Source organism: Schistocerca piceifrons, chromosome 2 (assembly GCF_021461385.2).
Source record: "Schistocerca piceifrons isolate TAMUIC-IGC-003096 chromosome 2, iqSchPice1.1, whole genome shotgun sequence".
Lineage (NCBI taxonomy): Eukaryota > Metazoa > Arthropoda > Insecta > Orthoptera > Acrididae > Schistocerca > Schistocerca piceifrons.
Genome location: NC_060139.1, coordinates 246,568,716 through 246,595,975, shown reverse-complemented (window position 1 = coordinate 246,595,975; position 27,260 = coordinate 246,568,716). Strand labels below are relative to the sequence as shown.

General features: G+C 42.4%; 1 protein-coding gene across 1 annotated transcript in view; it reads left to right on the top strand.

Annotated features, from left to right (window-relative positions):
* The window catches only part of LOC124775294 (probable G-protein coupled receptor 158), a 227,814-nt gene that overhangs the window by 167,758 nt on the left and 32,796 nt on the right, over window positions 1–27,260 (top strand). The window lies entirely within an intron of this gene.

Sequence of the window (27,260 nt, the reverse complement as noted above, 5' to 3'; positions counted from 1 at the left end):
AGAAATTGAGTTCTGGAGACAATATGAAACCAGACTTCATCAAGGAGAGGTCGAAATCAGCGCAACTGTTTAGAATTACGACTGTACTAGAAGAATATCGAGTTTTTTATGTTTACTGTTCTACCTAGAAGCTATGTTCAATGATGATTCAACTCTGCAAGGGAATAATGATGATTCCAGTTATATTTCTGCGTAAAGCTCGAGACGTACAGGTGACAAGTCCCAAGCGGAAAGGTATGTCGTTTACTGTTCACAGTAGACTCAGTATTGAGTTGTTCCATCCTCATCCATAAAGGTGTGGAAAAAAAAAGGAATAACATTGTCACGAGAGGAGCTTGTATGGTACCCAATTCTACCGCTAGGCGTGTACAGCGTATCTCATTGGCAGTTCAGAGCCTCGTGTGTTGTCGACCTGGCTAGTTCTGTTCATTTGCAGTGGTTGTTTTTGCTACCACTGTTTTGTTACTGTTTCGTTTTTTATAGTGGTAAATTTAAATGAAAAACTTTCAGCTGTGAAATTTTGTTTCCTACTCGGTAAAAATGCTGCTGAAACTTTTTTAATGTTGAAAACAACTTACCAAGATGAAGTTATGGGAAAAACTCAAGTGTGCGAGTGGTTTGCTCGATTTAAAAATGGCGACATGTCGATTGATGACGAACCTCGTTCTGGGCGTCCATCAGCTGCCAGAATCGACGAAACTATTGAAAAATGAAGAGCTTGTGCTCACAGACCGTTGACAGACAATTGACCGACTGCTAGAGATCAGTGAGTTATCTTGGAGCTCGGTTCAACGAATTTTAACGGAAGATTTGGGAATGAAAACGGTTGCTACTAACGCACCTGCACACGCACCCATCTCTGTTACACAGTTTTTGGCTAAAGTGGCATGGTTCAGCTGCCCTACGCACCCTATTCGGCTGACCTGGCTCTGTGCGATTTTTTCTTATTTCCACACATGAAAAGGGGCATGAAACGACACGGGTTTGACAATAATGACGAAGTCAAGGGAAAAAAACAAGGGAGGAGCTGTCAGCCATTTCTAAAGCGACTACAAAAAATTTTTCGAACAGTGGAAACACCTGTGGGACAAACGTATTTACTGTAATGGCGAGTATTTGGAAGGGGATATGATTGTTTTGTAAACGATTTGAAAATACATAGCTTTTAAAAAATAATTCAGGTTTTTTTGTGGCACCCCTTCTATGTAGATGATATCGGGTTTCGCGTCAAAATTCTGACATTTATTAGACCTATCTCGAGATCCAATGTTCTCCATTGTTTGTATATACCTTTCAATATCTCTCTCCAAATACAGTTTATGCTCTCTAGCACCATGGCAGTTATATCGTAAGGCATGTTATACCGTCTTGTCCTTTCGGATGAATATCATCTACCCACACCTGAACACACCAAAGAAGAAGTATCACACAAGCAGTTTAGCAGACCATGCGGTAAAAGTTGTTGACTAGAATATCATACAGAAGAATGTGAAAGAGAATTGACTTCCTGTTAGATGACGATCACTTTGTGTTTAGGAAAGTAAAGACACCTCACGGACACTTCTGACACTGCGCTTGATAAAAATGGCAAGACTTATGAAGCCTTTAACTATTCAGAAAAAGCATTCGACGATGGAAAATGGAGCAAGATGTTTAAAATTTTCAGAAAATAAATATAAGCTATAGTGAAAGATGGGTAATATAAGATATCTATAAGAACCAAGAGGGAACAATAAGAATGGAATACCACGACAAAACTCCTCTACTATTCAACTTTCACACTGGAGAAGCAACAACGGAAGTAAAAGAACGTTTCAGCAGTGGGATTAAAATTCAGGGCGGAAAGACATAATGGCAAGGTTCACTGATGACATTGCTATCCTCCGTCAAAGCGAGGAAGTGATGAAGGACAGGCTGAATAGAAAAAACGTCTACCGGACTCACGATGGGAGTATACCGAAGAAGGGCGAATGTACTGGGCACCACGGAAATCAGAATAGTGATAAACGTGACATCGAAATTGGGTTCCATACATTAAATGATGTGAAAGAATTCTGCCATACCGGATCCGGAACATTGCAGGACAAGCGAAACCAATAGCATATAAGAAGCGGACTAGCACAGGCAAAGAGAGAATACCTTGATAAGGCATGCAGACTACTAACAACGCAGGATCTAATTTGGAGAGGAAATTTCTGAGGCTGAGCTTCTGTAACGCAGCTCTGTACGGAAGCGAATCATGTTCATTGGGAAAATGGGAAAACAAGGGACTCGAAGCATTTGAAATCTGATGTTGCAGAAATATTTAAAACATTATGTGGACTCTTATGATAATAACTGAGGAAATTCTCCGCGCAATCGACCAAGAAATATGTGAAAAAAAATTACTAGAGTACGTCGACACTTTGAAATCACTGGAAAAGGAAGACTGAGCGGCAGCGAAGACTGAAGAGTAGGTAATACATGTGACACGAGATTTGATACCCAGCCGCCAGAAATCTTCTGGCTGCTAATTAGCTGTTCCAGTTATGCACGTGTAATCGGAAGGAAATGCTTGCAGTTGGATCCGTATTGTGAAGACTAGTATAAAGCGTAAATACCATGGCTTGCGTATGTTTGTGAATTAAAAAGACTTTCCAAATGTTTTCATCGTCAGTAATGAATCATTTTCATCTATGTGGAGTGTTACTACGCGTATGTGAGGACCAGAAAGACCCTAGGATAGTTCATTAGGATCGAAATTCCCAAGAGTGAAAATTATGCTCATTGTAAACTACGACAGATTGTGGGCCGTCCTTTACTCGAGCAAGACTACTTGTGGGATCTGGCGACCATAGCCCGTTCATAATGATCATTGATAAGGGCCAAAGAAGCCAAAATCAGCTTCTTTCTATGTGTGCCGTGTTGTGTGGTAATTGTATTCAAATAAGGGAAAAATGGCCGTAAGATTGTTTCCTAGATACGTTTCAAAAATTGTTCTTTCCTGGAGTATAAAGTAAACCACAGAACTTCATTTGGTATGTCAATGGTTTCCCTAAATCCTTAAGGCAGATGCCAGGATGATTCAGCAAGGAATGACAAGAGAAAATTATTTTTTTACCCCTGCTGAATGGTAAAGTTTCTCAGTCCTTAATGAACTTGTCATAGACAAAACGCCTAATTAACAGTTCATCTTGTTAATGCTTGAGTTTATATCTTCATGCCAGTTTTATAAAACGTTTTCCGTAAGTGTTGAAAAGACAGTTTGTTAATTCAGTATTCCAGGAAAATCTTGATTTCTCTGCGGGTAAAAGTTTTAACATTGCATTGAGGTTAATTTTCGTTTTCGGGTATTACTGAAACATATATTGGCGTAATAAGAGATAGGTGACAGCACGAATTCATTAGTAGAAGAGTCAATCGTCAAACTGAATAAAAGGTACCATGTTGCAGACGTTTCTTTCCGTGTAAATCTGATATTTTTATTAGCTGGCAACAGCAAATTCGTGAAGCAAGCTTCACATGTACAGTAGGCACTATCATTCCAGATACGGATACCTCCAAACACTTCCAACCCAGTTCATCGGGAAGTTTCCTTTAATTGTAAGGCAAACGCTAGAACTGGAAATTCACCCCGAAATATCCACAACTGGGAATCTCTCTATCCTACATCCGGATCTCTGTGATTCGGCCGAAGGAATTGTTTTATAGTCGACAGGGTACCGAAGAGCCCATTTTGTACATTTGCTCTAGCACTGGAAAGTGTAAGAAAAGACAGGTCGCAATAAACGACAGAATGCTAGTTGGGACACGAAGTCACATTGACAGGAAGTCACAAATGTTACATGCAGTAAAAATTGTAATGCAGTAAATTTTTCTTCAAATCTTAATTGAAAGGAAAACAAAAAGGAAAAGGTGAATAGGAACGGAAACGGAAGGGATTGGACTGTGACTGTGAATGTCACTGCGAGTGTGAGTGCGAGAGTGCAAGACTGTGAGTGTGTGCACGAGTGTGGATGTGTGTGTGTGTGTGTGTGTGTGTGTGTGTGCGCGCGCGCGCGCGCGCGAGTGTGCATGTGTTCATGTGCGCAAGTGATATACGAGGGTATGTGAGTATGTGCAGGAGTGTCCGTGGCCGTGTTGGAGGGGGTGGAAGTGTGTGGCATTGTGTTGGAGTTTGTGGGAGTGTTGGAAGTGTGTGGAAATGTGTTGAAGTTTGTGGGAGTGTGAGGAAGTATGTGTGAGTGTGCTGAGTGTCTGAGATATCATGGCAATGTGTGAGAATGTGAAGAAAAGAGTTAATGGGATTGGTAGCTATTCAGGTGGAGTAACTCATGAAATACGCAAAAATACTGAAAGTAGACAGAAATAAAATACCGGCAGAAGTACAAATATGAAAAAGAAAGTGTGGGCAGAAAATGTGCTCTGGGCGAAGAAAAACTGGCACATCTTGAACGTATCGTTGAATCAAACACAATTTACTATAAATGCAAACAATAGTGGGACAAGAAAATGATGGTGATACATAAGTGGGCGTGACTGTAAGGCCATTCCTCACCAACCGCAATATATGGACTTCTTTATAGCTTTTACAGTAAGAAAAGTAAGAACTTAAAATTACGGCGAAGAACTGAAGAGGCAGTAACCTCTTACACTGTATGATACTCAAACAGTTGATGGAATTCATGAACAGACATGAAACAGCCTTTACTGGATGTTCTTGAAATGATTGACAACCATGTGCACTCAAAATGTCGGAATCGAAGTCTACCATTAAATAAAATTTGCTTCTCTATCTGCATTACAGATATTATACCTGAAACCTAGTGTAGTATTTTACACATTTGTCTGTTAATTCTTTCATTGTTCCGTGATTTTCGCAGGCATGAGATCAAAAGTGAAGGTCTCGTTAGAAAATCAAGCTGAAACTAATTTGAATAGGAAAGAGAGGATGGTAAAGAATTCCATATTCATCCAAACTGTATTGAAAGCAATATGTCACAAGTTCGAAATGCTACACCAACTTCACATAATTCTCTTAGCACTGCTCAGAGACTGTGCTGCTACTCACACGCCCCATGGTCTTTCGTGTCCAATTTTATGGACCCTAGTTTGTGATTGAGTTCCTAAGTTTACTTACATACACACACCCTTAAATTCATTTTTATCTTAGAGAAAATAAAGTAATAGCACGCAGCTCATTCTGCTGAACGTGTTAAGCGTAGAATAGCTCTTACCACACTTATTCCCGAAACACTTTAGGCAATGTATTCCATTTCAAGAAGCTTGCAGTTGTTCTAATGCTGCCGATAAACAATTTTCAAAAGCAGGATTTATTTTTGTGAATTGCCACGTGTATCAGAGGAGCAGTACCAGATATTTATTTACACTACTGGCCATTAAAATTGCTACACCAAGAAGAAATGCAGATGATAAACGGGTATTCATTGGACAAATATATAATACTAGAACTGACATGTGATTACATTTTCGCGCAATTTGGGTGCATACATCCTGAGAAATCAGTACCCAGAACAACCACCTCTGGCCGTAATAACGGCCTTGATACGCCTGGGCATTGAGACAAACAGAGATTGGATGGCGTGTACAGGTACAGCTGCCCATGCAGCTTCAACACGATACCACAGTTCATCAAGAGTAGTGACTGGCGTATTGTGACGAGCCAGTTGCTCGGCCACCATTGACCAGTCGTTTTCAATTGGTGAGCGATCTGGAGAATGTGCTGGCCAGGGCAGCAGTCGAACGTTTTCTGCATCCAGAAAGGTCCGTACACGACCTGCAACATGCGGTCGTGCATTATCCTGCTGAAATGTAGGGTTTCGCAGGGATCGAATGATGGGTAGAACCACGGATCGTAACACATCTGAAATGTAACGTCCACTGTTGAAAGTGCCGTCAATGCGAATAAGAGTCGACCGAGACGTGTAACCAATGGCACCCCATACCTTCACCCGGGTAATACGCCAGTATGGCGATGACGAATACACGCTTCCGATGTGCGTTCACCGCCATGTCACCAAACACGGATGCGACCATCGTGATGCTGTAAACAGAACCTGAATTCATCCGAAAAAATGACGTTTTGCCATTTGTACACCCAGGTTCGTCCTTGAGTACACCATCGCAGGCGCTCCTGTTTGTGATTCAGCGTCAAGGGTAACCGCAGCCATGGTCTCCGAGCTTATAGTCCATGCTGCTGCAAACGTCCTCGAACTGTTCGTGCCGAGAGGTTGTTGTCTTGCAAACGCCCCCATCTGTTGACTCAGAGATCGAGACGTGGCTCCACGATCCGTCGCAGCCATGTGGATAAGATGCCTGTCATCTCAACTGCTAGTGATACGAAGCCGTTGGGATCCAGTATGGCGTTCCGTATTACCCTCCTGAACCCACCGATTCCATATTCTGTTAACAGTCATTGGATCTCGACCAACGCGAGCCGCAGTGTCGCGATACGATAAATCGCAATCGCGATAGGCTACAATCCGACCTTTATCAAAGTCGGAAACGTGATGGTACGCATTTCTCCTCCTTACACGAGGCATCACAACAACGTTTCACCAGGCAACGCCGGTCAACTGCTGTTTATGTATTTTGCCACCGGCGCCAACCTTATGTGAATGCTCTGAAAAGCTAATCATTTGCATATCACAGCATCTTCTTCCTGTCGGTTAAATTTCGCGTCTGTAGCACGTCATCTTCGTGGTGTAGCAATTTTAATGGTTTGTAGCGTATTTAGGTTGTGGTGTAGCAAAAGATGTCTACAATAAGGGAAAAAGAAGACATGTGAAACTACCATTTGCACGCTCCGAGCGCAGTCATCAAGTGCCAAAGGGGTGGCGTCTACGTGTGTCTGGATTCATTATAGCATATTCCCGATGAAAGCATTTCTTGACAGCGTATTTCACATTTTGTTCACTAATGCCATTCACAAGCAGGAGAGTTGAAGATTCCCCGTTATTTTGCACATTACAGCACTGCCTCTGCCATGGCCTATACGTAGTCAGTTGATTCTAGTACGCGCAGTGCGTATCGCATTGAACTTCCATAGTTTAACTGCGGGGTTAATGACACTTGATTGATTTATTGTTGTTGATATCTGGTATAATTTTCTCCTGGCCTTAAAATTATTTTTCATGCAGTGCCTCGCTTAGCTTCTTACCTTAAACGTGTTTTGAAGAATGTCATTTAGGACGCAATACGAGTAGATTATAAGATCCTTTGGACGTCTCGGGTCCACCGTTTTCACTTCCTGTACAGATGCTTCCTGCCATCTAAATTATGGGAGTGCGTCGTTAAGATGTGCAGCCACGGCGTAGAAGCCCACTTCTCAGTTATTCTAACAATACTCATGCAGTTATGCCGGCGGGCATTTATCTTATTAGAAAGATGGCCGCGTTGCCAGAATGGGCACGGTATTCGGCATCCTGGAGCACTAAGACTAGAGATACGTTAGGGGATGCAACATCTTCTATGAGCTTGTAGCTAATATTGTTGCTGTATCTTCCGGATCGTACGACCGTGATCTATGAAACCCTTTCGCGCCAGGCCTTTCGTCCAGATCTGCGTTGGTCATCTCCAGAGCTATTCCTGGTCCCGCTGAGTCTTGCAGACCGACGGACCGGGCGTCGGAGAACGTCATAAACACCGGGAAAAGGGCAGTGGAGTGGTACAAATTTACACTTGAACAGGATATACAATCCTTGTTAAAGATAGAATTTAACTATATCTAGCTGTCGTCTGTGAAAGATAAAACTTATCCGTCGATTCTGTAGATCCATTGTTGCTGTTGGTGTTCCGATTTGATGCAGCTCTCCATGCTACCGTATCCTGTGCATTCTTCTTCATCTCGCAGTACCTACTGCAACCTACATCCTTCTGAATCTGCTTAGTGTATTCATCTCTTGGTCTCCCTCTATGATTTTTACCCTCCACGCTGCCCTCCAGTACTAAATTGGCGATCCCTTGATGCCTTTTAGAACATGTCCTATCAACCGATCCCTTCTTTTAGTCAAGTTGTGCCACAAATTTCTCTTCTCTCCAATTCTATTTAGTACCTCCTCATTAGTTATGTGGTCTATCCATCTAATCTTCAGCATTCTTCTGCAGCACCACATTTCGAAAACTTCTCTTCTTGTCTAAACTATTTGTCGTCCATGTTTCACTTCTATACATGGCTACACTCCATACAAATACTTTCAGAAACGACTTCCTGACATTTAAATCTATACTCGATGTTAACAAATTTCTCTTCTTCAGAAACGCTTTTCTCGCCATTGCTAGTCTATATTTTATATCCTCTTTACTTCGACCATCATCAGCTATTTTACTCCCCAAATAGCAAAACTCATTTACTACTTTGTATCATTTCCTAATCTAATTCCCTCAGCATCACCCGACTTAATTCGACTACATTCCATTATCCTCGTTTTGCTTTTGTTGATGTTCATCTTATATCCTCCTTTCAAGACACTGTCCATTCCGTTCAACTGCTCTTCCAGGACCGTAGCTGTCACTGGCAGAATTACAATGTCACCGGCAAACCTCAAAGATTTTGTTTCGTCTCCATGGGTTTTAATTACTACTGCGAATTTTTCTTTTGTTTCCTTTACTGCTTGCTCAATATACAGGTCCACTGTATGTGTCAATAAGTCTGATGTCTTCTTTTCAATGGAATCAGTGCCCATGTTTATAAACGATGCAGACACCTTGCTACCACCACCTATGTTCAGCGTCACCGTGCAGTGACCACTCAGAGACGGCAGGCGGCAGTACCACCAGTGGAGGGTACATAAAGCGTGTTACGGGGAGTGGGGTAGGGGGCTGACATGTGCAGAAAAAAACTGTTGTCGTTGTCGTAATGTAGAAACGGAGCGATTTATCTGACGTCCAAAAGGCCGTGATCATTGGCTTTCGGACCACGGGTGGAAATATTTCCGAAACGGATAAGTTTGTTAGCTGTTTGCGTGTCTCTGTGGTTGAAGCATATCGTGCACGTCAAAATGGCGCTGTCTAAAACCGGTGCCGAGGCAAGTGTGGTACAACATGGGCGTTAGATGACAGAGGTGAACGACGCCTGGCCAGATGTGTCCAGGCGAATGGAAGTGCAACCCTTGAGCAGCTGTCCACCAGATGAACCATTGAGCTACCAGCAGTTTCTCCTGAACGACAGTTTAGCTAACATTGCTGCATATGGGCCTAGATGGCAGGCGACTAGTTCATGCACACATACTGACTCACATTCATCGGTTACAAAGACTGGAAGTTGCCCGCTAATACTGCAGCTGCATGACGACTAAGTGACGACAGATGGCCTTCTCAGATGAATCACATTTTATGATCCGTAGGACAGATGGCCGTTAACGTGTACGGTGTGAAAACGTTTGAATGCAAAAGACCTGCAACAATGGTCGGAGCGTTATGGACCGGAGAATGTTTTCGTGGCATTCCTTGAGCGATCTCGTCAATCTGGATCAACAAAAGTATGCATCCTTCTTCGAGGACTGTGTCCACCCCACTGTGTTTTTCCTTGGCACAATGACATCTAACAGATAAGTCTACCGTACTCCCCCGACCAACAAACGAGAATCTGTGGGATCAGCTCGATCGGGCTGTTAGAGCTATGCCTCCTCAAGCGAGAATTCTGGCGCAGCTGGCGACGGCGCTGTAGTCGGCATGGCACCACATGCCTGTCAGTACCTTCCAGAACATCACCAACTCTCTTAGTGCACATCTCGCAGAGATCTGCGGTGCGAAAGGTGATTATTCAGGCTGTGCTCACAATCCCGGTCTTGCACTAATTGTCAACTTTTTCCACTGACTAAAATCAGTGCCTTCCGGCAGCTGATGTCGTTAATTCCTTTGTGACTGGCTAGTGTGTATTTCTGTGGCTTCTCTATACAACCGTTCGTACTACATTAGAAAAAATTTGGTTTCTGAAGACTTCATGGTTACCTGATTCAACAACATGCTCTGGTCTACGAAGGCTTTTGTGATTTTCCGGTGTGTACTTCAATTACTCTTTGTAGCTCTAATGTAAACCTGAGCATATGCACAAACAACCAGCATTTCGAAAGAGGAGGGCGTTTGTCCTTTTTAGATCGGAGGACACGTCCGAAAGAGCAGACGCCCGATATATACACTATTGGAGATCAAAATTGCTGTATCACGAAGATGACGTGCTACAGATGCGAAATTTAACCAACAGGAAGAAGATGCTGTGATACGCAAATGATTAGCTTTTCAGAGCATTCACACACGGTTGGCGCCGGTGGCGACACCTACAAAGTGCTGACATAAGGAATGTTTCCAACCGATTTCTCATACAAAAACAGCAGTTGACCGGCGTTGCCTGGTGAAACGTTGTTGTGATGCCTCGTGTAAGGAGGAGAAATACGTATCATCACGTTTCCGACTTTGATAAAGCTGCATAGCTTCAGGCGAAATTCCTCACCAGGCACTCCTTCTTGTCGGGAGATCCTAATGTTTTAGGTATCTTTATGTGCTCCCTGTGTGCTCAGAACTAAAAAGAACGAGGTAACGTGATCGACCGGCATACTAGAGACACTGCCCAACACACCTGTGCAGAACTTCATTGCATTTTCACTGTGATTTCCATTTCGTTACCGATCGTTCCTTTCTTTCCGAATAACCCTCGTATGAATGATTTGCTTCTGCTGTGGTCAATGTTGTCCCTGAAAAAGCATTCTGCAAGAATCCATAAAGCGACACGGTGTCATATACAACAGATAGGTCAGCCAAAGGTTAATGATTACTTTAGGCCTTTCTGGAATCCTGCCATTGTATCAGAAACCTATCTGGAATGTTTGTGTAGCATTGTTTCTTCTTCTTATTTCGTATAGTCCAACTAAGGACCACGACATTTAACTATTGCGTTTGGAGTGGGCTTTGACGTCTGCCCAGGAGTTACACATCCTCTGGCTGTGTTGTTCCTTCCTCTCCTGTGTCCAGAGGGCACCAGTCTTCTTTCTTGGTAGTCTGTCCTGGAACCTCCTTTGTCTAAGCTTCTTCCTGAGTATTGTCCGATCCTTTAGGTTTCCTTCTGTTATTCCCAGTTACTGGAGATCTTTCTCCACTTCCATAAACCATGGTGACTTGGTCTCCCTCTATTGCTAGAAACAGAGACGCTGGTTGGTCAATCTGTCACGATGCATCCTGTAAACGTGTCCATAAAATTCTAGATATCTTTTCCTAGCTACAGCTGTGACTCTTTCAATGTACTCGTAGAGCTCTCGGTTGGGACGCTTTGCGTAATTGTCGCCTTCGTTGACTGGCCCCAGTATCTTCCTCATTATCTCTCTCCTGGATTTCGAGCTTTTCAGTCAGTCCCTTCCTGCTGAGTATTTAACATTCTGATGCATATAAGGCTTCACGATGGATGACTGTCTTGTAGTGCTTCAGTTTAGTATTAGGCTAGAGTTTGTTTATTAATTATTAAACTCTGTTGCGTATTAAGCATCCCGTGATTTAGAAACATATGTCGAACAATGATGTGAGTACTAGGATCTCATCTGCCATAACTTCAACATGATGAACAAATTATGCTGATACCTCATATGTAAATGATTCATTTCGTGCCTGCACCATTACTCTAAACTTTGTGTACGCTTTAGCCGAATATTGTGCAGTGTAGCTTGATACACCAACTATTGGGTTTTCAGTTTCAATGATCGCTGTCGTATGAGCAATACACTTGGAAATCATGGATTTAATAGCGTTCTGCTCATGTTGAGCACTTTTTGGCGGGGCTAAAGCAGCGCCTACCTACTGCGACCGCATAGTTTCAGAGTCACAATCATAAACTCAACTTTTGTCACAAATGAAAAGTTTCGAATGAAAGAGTTTATTAGTAATTTGTTTTGCATTTCCCTGTGGACTGCTTTGGTTATGCTCCAGTCGCCATAACGTGGCCTTAGATGTAATTATCTGCATGTCATTTCTTCTGCTAGAATCGTTCATTTCTACTGCATCTCATTGTCCGTGTGTCACGTGAACCTTGGGTAGCATGCCTGTGTCCAGAACTGTCGTTGCAACTTCTCCATTTCATAAGAAGTGCAAATGCCCTAAGTATAATTTTCAATGCAAATACAAGCGATGTGCTGTTTCAGCTGTCAAATTCAATCGGCTTTTTAAGAGATCACTATCTTGTATCATCTTACATGAAAAATCGGATGATAGGTCGCTTAACTGTAACTGTAACAGTACAGCTACGTTACCCACCATGGTGTTCTGAATTAAGTTAGTAATGACTTCAATAAAACAAAACTGGAGGAATAGAGAGCTAGTCGCGACAGTTAAGCTACAATAATTGCATTTCCACATCTTCGACACCATCATGTTACTCCTTGACATTGAAGTAGTGCTAAACCTAACAAAGAAAGCATTTGATGTTACTACATTTATACAGAAATTATCTTTGTATCGCATGTAGTACAGTTTTATCGATACATATATGAGGAATACTGTTCCCCGCGGCCACCCTTCCGTCTCAAGTTGATAAGTTTTTTATGATGTTTAAGAGAAACAGTAGTTCACCAAAACAATGTACAAATATACAGAACCATTCGCAACGTCTTTTCGATCACATCATTCACATAATACGCAATCTCTGCGCCATTTACTCTCATACAAATACAGAATAATTATTTTCTATTTTTTACAAACATTTTTTTCTCATTTATGTCTCTTGCTATACGTAGATTGAATAAATGTAGTTTTCATTTCTGCATGCTGATTTTTGTGTATTCGTGTGTGTGTGTGTGGTTGTGCGATGGGAGTGTGGAACGGTTTCATTAACAGAGAGCAAGGATGAGAGAAACGGGGAAAGAGAGAATCAAGAGGCACGAGAGAGTTAAAACAAAATTAGACGGAAAGAAATGAGAACTGAGTTGATTAGTTGATTTTCCACAGCACAGCGTTTCATCGCAAGTTTGCGACTTCATCAGGGCTCCAAGCGCAACGTACCGGAGTTAAGTGGGGATGCCGGTCCTTCTTACGGCCGCTCTATGACTCCACCTGTTGCTCCTTTCACGTTTGAATGGCGTAGCTGATTGCGACTGTCAGAGCTTGGTTGTCTTCCATTGCTTCGTGTCCACATAAAAACGACTATATGGCCTGAACGTAAAAAAGAAGATGCTCTGTCCGTCGCCGTCCTTTAGAAAATTCTCACAGAGTCTCTGTTGTTCAGATACGCAAACGTGGTTGAATCCATTTGCGTAAGCTATGTAAGAAAGTCTGCGGCTATAGCTTTGACTGCTTGCTCTGGAAGTTTGTTTACATTTAGAAAGATTGTCGACTTTAGCCCGTACGTCTTATGTTTGGTGCTCCATAGCATTTGAGACATCTGCCGGTTCGGCTGTCTCCCCTCTTATGCTTCGACCTGCACAATTCTAAGTTTACGTTACGCTCACAAAGACGATGAATATATCATACGAACAATCCTTCCCTATGGGTGGAGTCATCCACCTCCAATATGTGACAGCACAGCTTGCCGTTGTTGTGCTCCAATACCTAAATATATGCGTATAAATAAATAGCAACATCAAAAATAGCTAAGATACAATAATGAAATTTCAGGAATACAAGTAACATACACTACTGGCCATTAAAATTGCTGCACCACGAAGATGACGTGCTACAGACCTGAAATATAACCGACAGGAAGAAGATGCTGTGATACGCAAATGATTAGCTATTCAGATCATTCACACAAGATTGGCGCCGGTGGTGACACCTACAACGTGCTGACATGAGGAAAGTTTCCAACCGATTTCTCATACACAAACAGAAATTGACCGGCGTTGCCTGGTGAAACGTTGTTGTGATGCCTCGTGTAAGGAAGAGAAATGCGAATCATCACGTTTCCGACTTTGATAAAGGTCGGATTGTAGAATATCGCGATTGCGGTTTATCGTATCGCGACATTGCTGCTCGCGTTGCTGGAGATCCAATGACTGTTAGCAGAACATGGAATCGGTGGGTTCAGGAGGGTAATACGGAACGCCGTGCTGGATCCCAACGGCCTCGTATCACTAACAGTCGAGATGACAAGCATCTTATCCGCATGGCTGTAACAGATCGTGCAGCCATGTCTCGAACCCTGAGTCAAAAGGTGGGGAGGTTTGCAAGACAACAACCATACGCACGAGCAGTTCGTCGACGTTTGCAGCAGCATGGACTATAAGCTCGGAGACCATGGCTGCGGTTGTCCTTGACGCTGCATCACAGACAGGAGCGCCTGCGATGGTATACTCAACGACGAACCTGGGTGCACGAATGGCAAAACGTCATTTTTTCGGATGAATTCAGATTCTGTTTACAGCATCATGATGGTCCAACCGTGTTTGGCGACATCGCGGTGACCACACATTGAAAGCGTGCATCCATCATCGCCATACTGGCTTATCACCCGGCGTGATGGTATGGGGTGCCATTGGTTACACGTCTGGGTCACCTCTTGTTCGCATTGACGGCACTTTGAACAGTGGACGTTACATTTCAGATGTGTTACTACCCGTGGCTCTACCCTTCATTCGATACCTGCGAAACCCAACATTTCAGCAGGATAATGCACGACCGCATGTTGCAGGTCCTGTACGGGCCTTTCTTGATACAGAAAATGTTCGACTGCTGCACTGGCCAGCACATTCTCCAGATCTCTCACCAACTGCAAACGTCTGGTCAATGATGCCCGAGCAACTGGCTCGTCACAATACGCCAGTCGCTACTCTTGATGAACTGTGGTATTGTGTTGAAGCTGCATGGGCAGCTGTACCTGTACACGCCATCCAAGTACTGTTTGACTCAGTACCCAGGCGTATCAAGGCCGTTATTACGACCAGAGGTGGTTGTTCTGGGTGCTAATTTCTCAGGATGTATGCACCCAAATTGCGTGAAAATGTAATCACACGTCGGTTCTAGTATGATATATTTTGCCAATTAATACCCGTTTATCATCTGCATTTCTTCTTGGTGTAGCAATTTTAATGGCCAGTAGTGTATTTAAGTGTTTAGCACCGCAAGATCATTGGTTTATGTAAGCGCGAGATAAGCTTGCGAGCAAACATCCCATAGATGTTCGGACTCACATGCGGTTCCTCTTCGTCGAAATGTCTTGGTTCAAACTCGTCTAGGGGTTGAACTGCACGTGTCGCATTACACGCACTATATTAGACACTTGTGACCCTTTGGTCAAATTGTCTGGCTGGTGGCAAGTTTGCGAAATACGAAGTTAACATAACATATAATAACAGTAATAATAATATCGGGAACTAAATTAACGATCCATAAATGATGTAGGCCACACTATTGCTATTTGGTTAGAACAATTTTTATTCAGAAATGAAACTAATACCGAAAGTGGCCGTATTTAGAATTAATGTTACACTGGAGCGCGTATCCATTCGACACAGTTCGATCATTCACAATCTCACTGCGAAACACAATACTCCGCCTCGATACTTACACGAAAAGTTAGAATTCAGGCGCGCGGCTCCTCACCGCTTAGAGACTAAGTCCCGCGATCCCACACATCGCGAAATTTTCTAAGTCGTTTCACTTCCTAGCTGCCTAAAGACCGACTGTTCGCTTTCGCGCCTCAATCCGAACTGTACTCTTTGGTGTCTAGAACAGAACTTCCCTCTGCCCGCCCCGGCGGCGTTTTCCCGCTCGCCAAATATCATCACTCAAGTCACTAGGGCAGTTCCCTTTCCTGAAGCCGTCCATCTGATTGGCTACAGCTCATCCAAATTATTTTACATTCTAACACATTTAAATAATCAAAAATTGACCTCTTTCAAGTTCTAAATAAAGTAACAATAATGTCCATTACATAATAAACGTTAAATTCTTTTGCATAAAACCAATACAATTTCCTTCTTAACTTTGAATGTCACGGCCAGTAGCCTTGCACCAAAGTGCTCTCTGATAAATGAATAAAGAACAAAAGTAACTATTATGCACTAAACTTTACAACCAATATTCTATCACCTAATGATTCAATAAGTCGTCATGCTGTGATCGTTCAGTGTGTTTTGTGTGAAGGAAATGATGATCTGATGCTTAACCGTAAATACTGATTTTAAATTTACGTTATCTTTTAAACAAATAAAGTTACAGAGATGATATTTACAACGTTTGTCATTTTAATGAAGCGTTTCTATATGAAATGTCCATCGTTAAGATCGACTAAAGCGTTCAGATTTTAGCATCCAGGTCTTTGTTACAAAACTTGTTAATTTCACTTTAACAGTAAATCCTAAACTGTTATAGATATGATCAATATGGATGGAGTTTTATGGAGTTTTATGGAGAATGCTATGAATTTATGGAGTATGGCAAATTAAAATTACTGTGACTTCATTCCTTGCTCTACTACAGAGTTAAATAGCTTTCAAGAATGTTTCCCTTTACATCCGATCTTAGGTCCGCCATATTTAACACTGCTACGCCTCCTCGGCCACAAACGGCTTCTACTGGGTTTGCCTATGACGTAGGTTCTCATCTGTCTCACTCGTGCACTACAGCGCTTAGGCCTCAATAGACGCCTATGAGTTTCCCCATCTCGTGGTGGATCTGCGCCCTTTGTGGCACGCGGTCCTGGACGACAGTTCGTTTCACAATTGCTCGTTAACTCACAAGCCATTGTAAATGTAAATTTCTGATACACTTAAAAACAGTGTAACCGCCAGAATGTTGAATGCAAGTAGGCAAACGTGCATGCATTGTGTTATACAGGTCAGTACCTACATCGTATAAACTGTTTCTCTTGCTGGTGAGTTTTCCGGTTGCATGGTCGTGGTCCATGAAACTTTTTTGTTCCTGACGTTTCATCCAGAGCGGTGCTGAACATCTTCAGAGGTGCTCTTTCTGCTGCTCAGTCTTGGGTCGGCAAAACTCTATGACACCAGGAGCATCTCTGAAGATGTCCAGCACAGGTCTAGACGGAACTCCCAGAACATTCACCAGCAGCTAAGACATCCCATCGTGAAAGACTTCATTCTACAAGGGTCATTTCAAAAGTACTGCACACTGCGCGTGTGCGACCGTTACACTGCGCATGTGCCGCATATCGGTTTGTAGGATGGAGTTCCCTGCGTGTTGCCGCGCGGGATTAGCCGAGCGGTCTTGGGCGCTGCAGTCATGGACTGTGCGGCTGGTCCCGGCGGAGGTTCGAGTCCTCCCTCGGGCATGGGTGTGTGTGTTTGTTCTTAGGATACTTTAGGTTAAGTAGTGTGTAAGCTTAGGGACTGATGAGCTTAGCGGTTAAGTCCCATAAGATTTCACACACATTTTTTTCCCCTGCGTGTTGAACTTGGTCGGTCAGAATAGAGATGGTTAATGATGACTGTGGAAGATACTGGAGTTTTCGTCCCCCCATATGTACTCCGTTTGAGACAGAGCTGGTTATCGAGCAGGCCGAGGTAATATATAGACACTCTGTAAAGCACATTGGATTACAACAGCGTCATTCTGTTGGGAAAAAATGGCTCTGAGCACTATGGGACTTAACATCTGAGGTCATCAGTCCCCTAGAACTTAGAACTACTTAAGCCTAACTAACCTAAGGACATCACAATCGATGCCCGAGGCAGGATTCGAACCTGCGACCGTAGCGGACGCGCGGTTCCAGACTGTAGCGCCTAGAAACGCTCGGCCATCCCGGCCGGCTACTGGTGCCAACTGCTGCTCAAATGACTGCAGCAGATGTAGTGACCACCACTGCCAGCAGTCTTGTACAATGACTACATTCCTACCAAGGGCTTCTCAGATATCGTAGAAGGAACCTCCAGCTTCTCGTAGCCACATTACACGACCTCGTTCAAACTAAGTGAAGTGTTGATAACGATCTGCTTGTCACCTTAAAGGCATTCTTGACTAACATAAATTCTTCCGAGTCCAATCTCAAAGGTAATCTCACGACCGTTGTAGCGTGTATTTAAAGAAAAACCTGATCTGCATGCTCATATTGACGCTACTAGCGCCATTCTTACGAAACTGGCGCAAAATTTTAACAGACATCATTGCTTTCAGGTGTAGAAACATGCCTACCAGCTTTTGTTTATGTCGCAGAGCTCTTACGTCAGTGCAAAAATAGTGAGGTGTTAATTTTTCGGCTCGTCAGCGCACCTTTTTTCATTGTGTCCCCCTTCTAAGTCAACCGATTCCCTCCCTGCTAAGCAAATCTGGCAGATGTTTTTGATATGTGACATGTAGTCACGTAAAATGCATGAGACCATTTTATAGATATCGAGATTTTTTATACACTGCTGTTACTGTTCGTTGGAGAAAAATTTTAGTAACTTTAGTGACGAGTTTTGAGTAAACTCATTTTCAGAATATCGAAGGACGGAGGGGGCTTCATACAAACGCTATGGTGTCCTGTTTTGAAGGAACCAACATCAAGGTGCAACTACGGAGCTAAAAGAGGCCAAAACACCCACATTTTTATGTTGTAATGAGTGTAAACAAACATAAATATCACTTCCTGTTCCTTACAAATACTACATGCACGAAAACCTAATACTACAAGAAAGAAAGATAATGAGTAAAAGTACTACTTCCTACCACTGCAAGAGTGCTGTTGAACCCTTAAACTAATACCTCACCAACAGTACTTCTATCGGTACTACTGCTTCTATGATGTAAAATCGACTCACATCTGTTTTTGTCCATTCATTGTGTCGTCGTTTCCTTGTGAAAGTAACACATCTAAACTGCTGAAAGTTGTATCCGCTACTGAACAGGCCCTCAAACTATTACAGTCAAAAGCCACTGTCTACTCAACTGGATTTCTTAAGCGTAGTGTAGCAGGTCCACAGTGTTTCCACTGTGGCGATTTCACTAATAACTGAAACTTCTTAGAAGCCACTCTTCTATAAGCGCTCTCACTAAAGTCGTCGGCACACGGGACGAGTTAGCTAATGATGACGTCGAATACTAAGAGTTTTGTGACGTCTCCTCCTGCTGTTTCACCTTGAGGGGCCACTTCGTCGCATGAAATACAGAATAATTTCTGCGATATATCGGCAGCATGCTACGTAAAGTAGAACCAATAGGAAGCCGGAACACTCCCTACGCCACAAACGGAAAGCAATACACCAATACTATTTTTGGTTTTGTTTTTGTTTTCTGTAGGAGCCCATATTCGGTGGACTTTATGTTGTAAAAATGGCTCTGAGCACTATGGGACTTAACATCTATGGTCATCAGTCCCCTAGAACTTAGAACTACTTAAACCTAACTAACCTAAGGACATCACACAACACCCAGCCATCACGAGGCAGAGAAAATCCCTGACCCCGCCGGGAATCGAACCCGGGAACCCGGGCGTGGGAAGCGAGAACGCTACCGCACGACCACGAGATGCGGGCTTTATGTTGTATATGATGACTCTAAGCACGAGCACATGGAAGAACGAATCGTTATGGTACGATTTCTTGTAATAAAATGACGGGAAACATCATATTGGTGGTTAAACAGTGTCCGTATGTAGGATGTCAAATCAAACACCTTTCAGCCATCTAACTTCCTAATTTGCATCTTCAGTCCCCCTCACCAATGTGTAGGAAAATTCCAACTTCGGTTCCCGTCAAAATAGCGGCCAGCGTTCAAATACTGGCATCTGTAGCATGCAGAAATCTACAGATACCAGTATTTAAATGCTGGCCGGTGTTTTGACGGGAACCGAAGTTGGAATTTTCCCATACATTGGTCAGGGGACCTGAAGATGGCATAGTAAATCGCCGAAACTGGTAGCCAAATAAAATGATATTTTGGAAAATGGACGGCTGTATCGAACAGCCGAGTCCCGCAATCACCTATGAAAAGGTGGACATACAGAGACTATTCTATTTAATTCTTTTTGCGTTGTAAGTCCCGTTTTTTGAGGATAAGCCATTGTAAGGCAACAACCCATTGAAGATTAATGGAAACATGTCGTTTTTATTAGGATTTGTTATAATTATGTCAGTTAATAACATTCTGGCGATTAAGCCTTTAGGAAACTGTGAGATAAAATGCGAGGTCGAGAACGACTGTAGCTGAGTTCCGGAGTTCCAATATAATGTAGTTGGTAGAAGTGGAAACGACGGTAGATCAGTAGGAGGTTTGCATCCTGCTGAATACAGGTTTCCTTTTCACCTTCGCCTATTCTAAAAAGTTGTGGGACTTCCATATGAAATTAATAGAATTAATTTATGTAATATTTGATGTTTCGTAAATGTAAGTGCACTATACGCCAGGAGTGAGTTTGTTCGATTTGGTGAACTTCTATAAGCCGGTGTCCTTACTGACTGGACGTTTAGCTTTCATCTTTGTCTTATTACACCATCACGGATATTGAAGTTTTCATTTACATATACCACAGTCAGACAATGACTAACATACGGTCAAAAGAAGAAATGTGCGTTCGAATAGAGTTAACGTATGAATTCAACATGTATCCAGTCTCGCGACAACTGCCGTTGGAGAGCGCAGAGAGTACAAAATCACGTTAGCCACCTCGAGCAGTGTGTTGACGGCGCCGTGTTTTGTGACGTCAAGTTCCCGTGAGCATGCACGGGCCATCCTCAGCCACCCACTTGCCAACTGCAGTCACCCGGGTTATGTACCAATATTCCAATTGATCCAAAACAACGAAAGACTATCCGAGAAACCATCCTAGAGAGGTGTTCCGGCTTAACGCAATGGACTGTCTTGAAGTCTGGTTCCTTTAGTGGTCAGTTAGCTTCTATCTGTAGAGACTGTTGACTTACAGGGATGGCAGCATGCTGACAGCAGTCAAATGGCCCGCGAAGTCCTCTCTGGTATTCGTGGATGGTGAGACTGCAGATTTGTCTAAGATGCGCTTTGTCGACTTGTGCCTCAGTGATGCTTTTGGATCCAGCATCCTTAATGCATTTCCCGCTGCGTCCTTTTGAATCCTAGATATAACTGTATTCATCCTTGTCACCGAATGTTTCAGTTTCTTCAAAATTGTGCTCAGACCACTATTTAAAAAACATAATTCGGAAATTTTACACAATTATTAAAATGATTGACATACTGTGCACGGACTAATAAAGAGAGCTGGCCGGTCTGGCCGAGCGGTTCTAGGCGCTTCAGTCTGCAACCGCGCGACCGCTACGGTCGCAGGCGCGAATCCTGCCTCGGGCATGGATGTGTGTGACGTCCTTAGGTTAGTTAGGTTTAAGTAGTTGTAAGTTCTAGGGGACTGATGACCACAGATGTTAAGCCCCATAGTGCTCAGAGCCATTTGAACTAACATAAAGAAATAGGCATGGGCTGCACTTCACTAGGCATGGCCTCCACCTCAACAGGTATGGGAAGGGGAAGCTGGCAAAGCTTATAGGTGACAGTGTAGTGGGTGGTGGGGCGATCATTCGTGGAAATATTCCTGTAGTTGATGGTATTGGAGCCAACCCGCCAGGGTAGCCGACACCGCTAACGCGCTGCTTCCTGGACTCGGGTAGGCGCGCCGGCCCCTGATCGAATCCGCCCGGCAGATTAACGACGAAAACCGGTGTGCTGGCCAACCTGGATGTGGTTTTTAGGCGGTTTTCCACGTCCCGCTAGGTGAATACCGGGCTGGTCCCCACGTTCCGCCTCAGTTACACGACTCGCAGGCATCTGAACACGCTCGCACTATTCCATTCATTATACTCGACGCAGACGGTAGGGGTACACTAATCCCATCCCAAGGGGTATGGATGGGGTGGTGGCAGGAAAGGCATCCAGCCACCCCTTTCCACTAACCTTGCCAAATCCGTTCCTAACAATGCCGACCCTGCGTCAGCGTGGGACATGGCACCAGTTAAAGAAAGAAAGAAAGGTGGTGTTAGAGCCTCACTTTTTTTAGATTGAAGTCAGCTAATAGGTATACCCGCTTAACGAAAGTCCCTGTAACAAAGCAGTCACCTTCAGAGGAGGTCAGATATTCAGGTAGAGAAGGAATTAACATATGTCATTAAAATATAAGAGGTATTAGAGATAAAATTAGTGAACTGCTTACAGATGTTGACTTTAAAATTATTGGTATATCGAAGCAACACTTACATGATTTGACAATTCAGAGGCTTCCTTTACCAGGATACAGTTCAGCTGGCTGTTTTTCAAGGAGTTCCTTGCGGGGTGGGAAGTGGCTATGTACATAAATAACAGTATTTCATTTGAGTCCATAGACGTATCACCGCACTGCACTGAACAGATATTTGCATGCTATGCAGGGGCATTTGAATTTAGCGAAACTGAACTTCTAATCGTTGTAGTTTATAAGTCCCTTAACTCTGACTTCAGAGTATTTATGCTCAAGCCAGAGAGGGTTCTTGATTCACTTTGTAGGAAGTACAAGAAATTAGTTATACGTATGTGGTGACTTCAATATAAATTTTGTATATGATGGTACAAGAAAAAGGATGTTGGCAGATCTCCTAAATTCATATGATCCGATGCAGACTGTGTTTTTTTTCAATTAGGGTGCAGGGGAACAGTAGCACAGCCATAGACAATATCTTTATTCGTTCTTCATTACTAGAGGGGCATTCCGTTAGTAAAAGGGTGAATGGCCTTTCAGACCATGATGCACAAATTTTAACAATTTTGTACTCAAACAAATGTCACATTTAATTACGAACTATGTACGAAAGTTAATCCAAAAGCAATAGACAGTTTTTTAAACCTTGTCAAGGAACAGGAGTGGCGGGACGTTTATAGTTCCGATAACATAGATGATAAATATAATGCTTTCCTCAACAAGTTTCTCATGCCCTTTGAGAGTTTCTTTCCATTAGAATGTTCTAAATGGGGTATTAGCAGTAATATGCAGCCTTGGTGGTTGACTAGTGCGATAAGGATATCATGTAGAACAAAGCGGGAATTATATAAAAATGCTAGAAGTAGTCACAAGCAAACTACGGTAGCCCATTACAAACAGTACTGCAAAGTCTTCAAAAATGTTATTAGGAAGGCAAAGAGTATGTGGTACGCAAATAGAATAGTTAATTCACAGGCTAAAATGAAAACCATATGGACAGTTGTGAAGGAAGTGTCTGGTCAGCAGCACAAGTTTAACGATATAAAGTCAGGTCGTAGTAAAAATACTTCTGTTACTGATAAATCAGAAATATGTACAGTATTTAATAATCATTTTCTGAGCATTGCTGGTGAATTAAATAAAAATTTTGTCTCTACAGGGAGTCATATAACTGCGTTGGGAAATGCCTTTCGAGATTGATGTCTGAAATACTCCTCTGTGATGCAGACAAGGGGCAGACTGGTTCAATAATTAAATCACTGAAGACTGAGCACTCTTATGGATATGGTGGAGTGCCTAGCAGTATATTAAAGCACTGTGCTGCACATGTTAGCCCTGTATTTAGCCTTATTTCTAATGTTTCTTTTAGGAATCATCAGTTTGCTGAATGTTTAAAGCACTCAATAGCAAAGCCGCTTTATAAAAAGGGAGAAAGGGATAATGTACACAATTTTAGACCTATTTCTAGGCCATCAGTGTTTGCTAAAGCTATTGAAAAGGCTGTGTATGTAAGGATAATTGATCATTTTATATCACACGATTTGCTATTAAATGTATAGTTCGGTTTTAGAAGTCGTTTAACAACTGAAATGTTATATTCTCTTTTCTCTGTGATATACTGGATGGGTTAAACAAGAGGTTTCGAACGCTAGGCATATTTTTTCTTTTAACTAAGGCATTTGATTGTGTTGATCACAAAATATTGCTCCAGAAGTTGGACCATTACGGATTACGGGGAGTAGCGCACAATTGGCTCACCTCTTACTTTAGCAACAGACAGCAAAATGTCATTATTCACACTGTTGAGAATGACCGTGGTGTGAGTTCTAAGTGGGGTACTGTCAAGTGGGGGATGCCCCAAGGATCAGTGTTGAGGCCACTCCTGTTCCTTATTTATATAAATGATATGCCCTCTATTATTACTGGTAGATCTAAAACATTTCTGTTTGCTGATGACACTAGCTTGGTAGTAAAGGGTGTAGTCTGCAATATTGGCTAGGTTTCAAATAGTGCATTTCATGACATCAGTTCATGGCTTGTGGAAAATAAATTAACGCTAAATCACAGTAAGACTCCGTTTTTACAGTTTCTAATACACAGTTCAACAAAAACTGACGTTTTAATTTCACAGAATGGGCATATGATTAGTGGAACTGAACAGTTCTAATTTCTAGGTATTCAGATAGATAGTAAACTGTCGTGGAAAGCCCACGTTCAGGATCTTGTTCGGAGATTTAATGCTGCCACTTTTACTATTCGACACGAATATTAGTCTACTTGCTTATTTTCATTCGCTTATGTCGTATGGTATTATATTTTGGGGTAACTCTTCCCTTTCTAAAAGGATATTTTTGGCTCAGAAACGAGCGGTTCGGGCAATAAGGGGTGTCAGTACACGAACCTCTTGTCGACCACTGTTAACGAGTCTGGCCTCTCAATATGTATATTTCTTACTGTCATTTCTTATTAACAATATTAGCTTATTCCCAAGAATAAGCAGATTTCACTCAATTAATACTCGGTAGAAATCAAACCTGCATTTGGATCGGACTTTCTTAACTCTTGTGCAAAAAGGTGTGCAGTATACTGCTGCATCCATTTTCAATAAGCTACCACTATAATTCCAAAATCTTGGCTGTAATCCACGCGCCTTCAAATCGAAACTGAAGAGTTTCCTCGTGGTCGCTCCTTCTATTCTGTCGAGGAGTTCCTTGAGAAATTAAACTGATTCTTGTTGCATTGTTGATTGCGTTTACTTACACTTATGGCTTGACTTTTTTCGGGTTCATAAACATTTTATTTTTATCTGTTATTACTTTTATGTTGTAATTTCATGTACTGACACGTTCCATGACCTTGGAGTTTTGCTCCTCAGTCCTACTAAATTTGACTTGTAAATAAATAAAAACCCCAGTACAGTCATTTCAAAACAAAAGCTCTTGCATAAATAAATATCCGTTACAGGTCAGTTACTGGAGATACTGTTTTGCTTCTTTGATAATAGTAACATAGTCCACCTATCTGAAAATGTATGTAGAATAGCTAAGCTATAACGAATAATGATATTTTCATAAATTTTTCAAATTTGAAACCCGAATAATACGATCAAATAATCGTTATCATTACCAGTAATATCTATTAATAAAGGATGGGGATCAAAGTTCTTCATAAAAAATAGACCATAACTGCATATATTTGTGCAGAAAATTTCAGCCCCTTGTTCCTTTCACTTCCTTAGGAAAGTGTACCCAAGTACTGAAAAGAAGAAGGTGACAAAATGACACTTGAAAGTTTTCCTTGTAATTTAGTCACGTTTCCTCACCACTGGTCATTTACAAATATTTCCAGTTGAACGACATGCACGAAATTTTCATATAATACAGTGAAAATCCAGGATACATCTAACCATATTTTCCCGAAAAATCCCCGAAGGGGTTACATCCCCTCCCTCTTTCAATTTGCCCTGCTCGAGGTAGCATTTAGGTTTAAATGTACTTCTTACCATGAAACTGAGAGTCGGAAACGACAGGCAACGTATGCCAAAATGTGTGACTACTCCTGTGAAACATGCTTCATCCTCACACATATTCACATATTCCGTTGCCTATAGCTGACATCTGTCAGACAAACATATATAAAAGATTTCCACACTGAATTTTCACTCTGCAGCAGGGAGGGCGCTGATATGGAACTCCCTGGATCGAATCATGGTCCGCAAACTGTTTTAATCTGTGGGGAAGTTCATATACAAAAGGACTGTTTTTGAACCAAAATACAGGCAGCGTGAAGAAAAAATATCTGCCACACTGAAGACTGGCAGAGTTGCATTGTACTGAAAGAAGCAGGAACACGTCCTGCTAGGTGGTTTCTAAGATAGTCATTTACTGCTTTGGATCAGCCATAATATTAGCACATCGATCCGGGTGATTGCAGTTCGTAAGTGGCAGACTGAGGAAGAGCAGGCCCTTCATCCGAAACGCAGGAGCAACCAGCTACTTCCTCACCTCTACATTGCTTCACAAAGTTTCGCTAAAGTGAAACATTATGGGTCATAAAGACACAACACGTCCTAACATACTCCATCTAGGGCCCATAAACTGTAAAATGTTAAGTACCAGTAGTTAGAGCTAGAAGCTGAACGAAATGAGTTTGAGTGGATCATCACCGTAATTTGTGAGGCCCGGAGAAAAACACCGAGCGAGGTAGCGCAGTGGTTAGCACAATGGACTCGCATTCTGGAGGACGACGGTTCAAACCCGCGTCCGGCCATCCTGATCTAGGTTTTCCGTGGTTTCCCTAAATCACTTCAGGCAAATGCCGGGATGGTTCCTGTGAAAGGGCACGGCGGATTTCCTTCCCCATCCTTCCCTAATCCGAGCTTGTGCTCCGTCTCTAATGACCTCGTCGTCCGGAGGAAATGGAAACCCTTACAGATCTCCTTTTAGGACACTTGTGTTTTAGAGACGTAGATAACTTGAAGAATATTGAAGTAATAGAGGACACAAACTACCAAAAGGATGTGTCATTTACAAAATCCACACCTTAAACAACTTCTTCAAACTGAAACCAAACAGAAAACTAAAAAATATGTAAGGCAATAAAAGAAGTTTAATTATGGTACTTCATATTTAAATAATCTCAAACAAATTCAGACTTTGTTGTCGTCACAGTGTAGTAACACGTGGAGTAAAATGGCATGTTGTTGTTGTGGTCTTCAGTCCTGAGACTGGTTTGATGCAGCTCTCCATGCTACTCTATCCTGTGCAAGCTTCTTCATCTCCCAGTACCTACCGCAACCTACATCCTTCTGAATCTGCTTAGTGTATTCATCTCTTGGTCTCCCTCTACGATTTTTACCCTCCATGGTGCCCTCCAATGCTAAATTTGTGATCCCTTGATGCCTCAAAACATGTCCTACCAACCGATCCCTTCTTCTAGTCAAGTTGTGCCACAAACTTCTCTTCTCCCCAATCCTATTCAATACCTCCTCATTAGTTACGTGATCTACCCACCGTATCTTCAGCATTCTTCTGTAGCACCACATTTCGAAAGCTTCTATTCTCATCTTGTCCAAACTAGTTATCGTCCATGTTTCACTTCCATACATGGCTACACTCCATACAAACACTTTCAGAAACGACTTCCTGACACTTAAATCTATACTCGATGTTAACAAATTTCTCTTCTTCAGAAACGCTTTCCTTGCCATTGC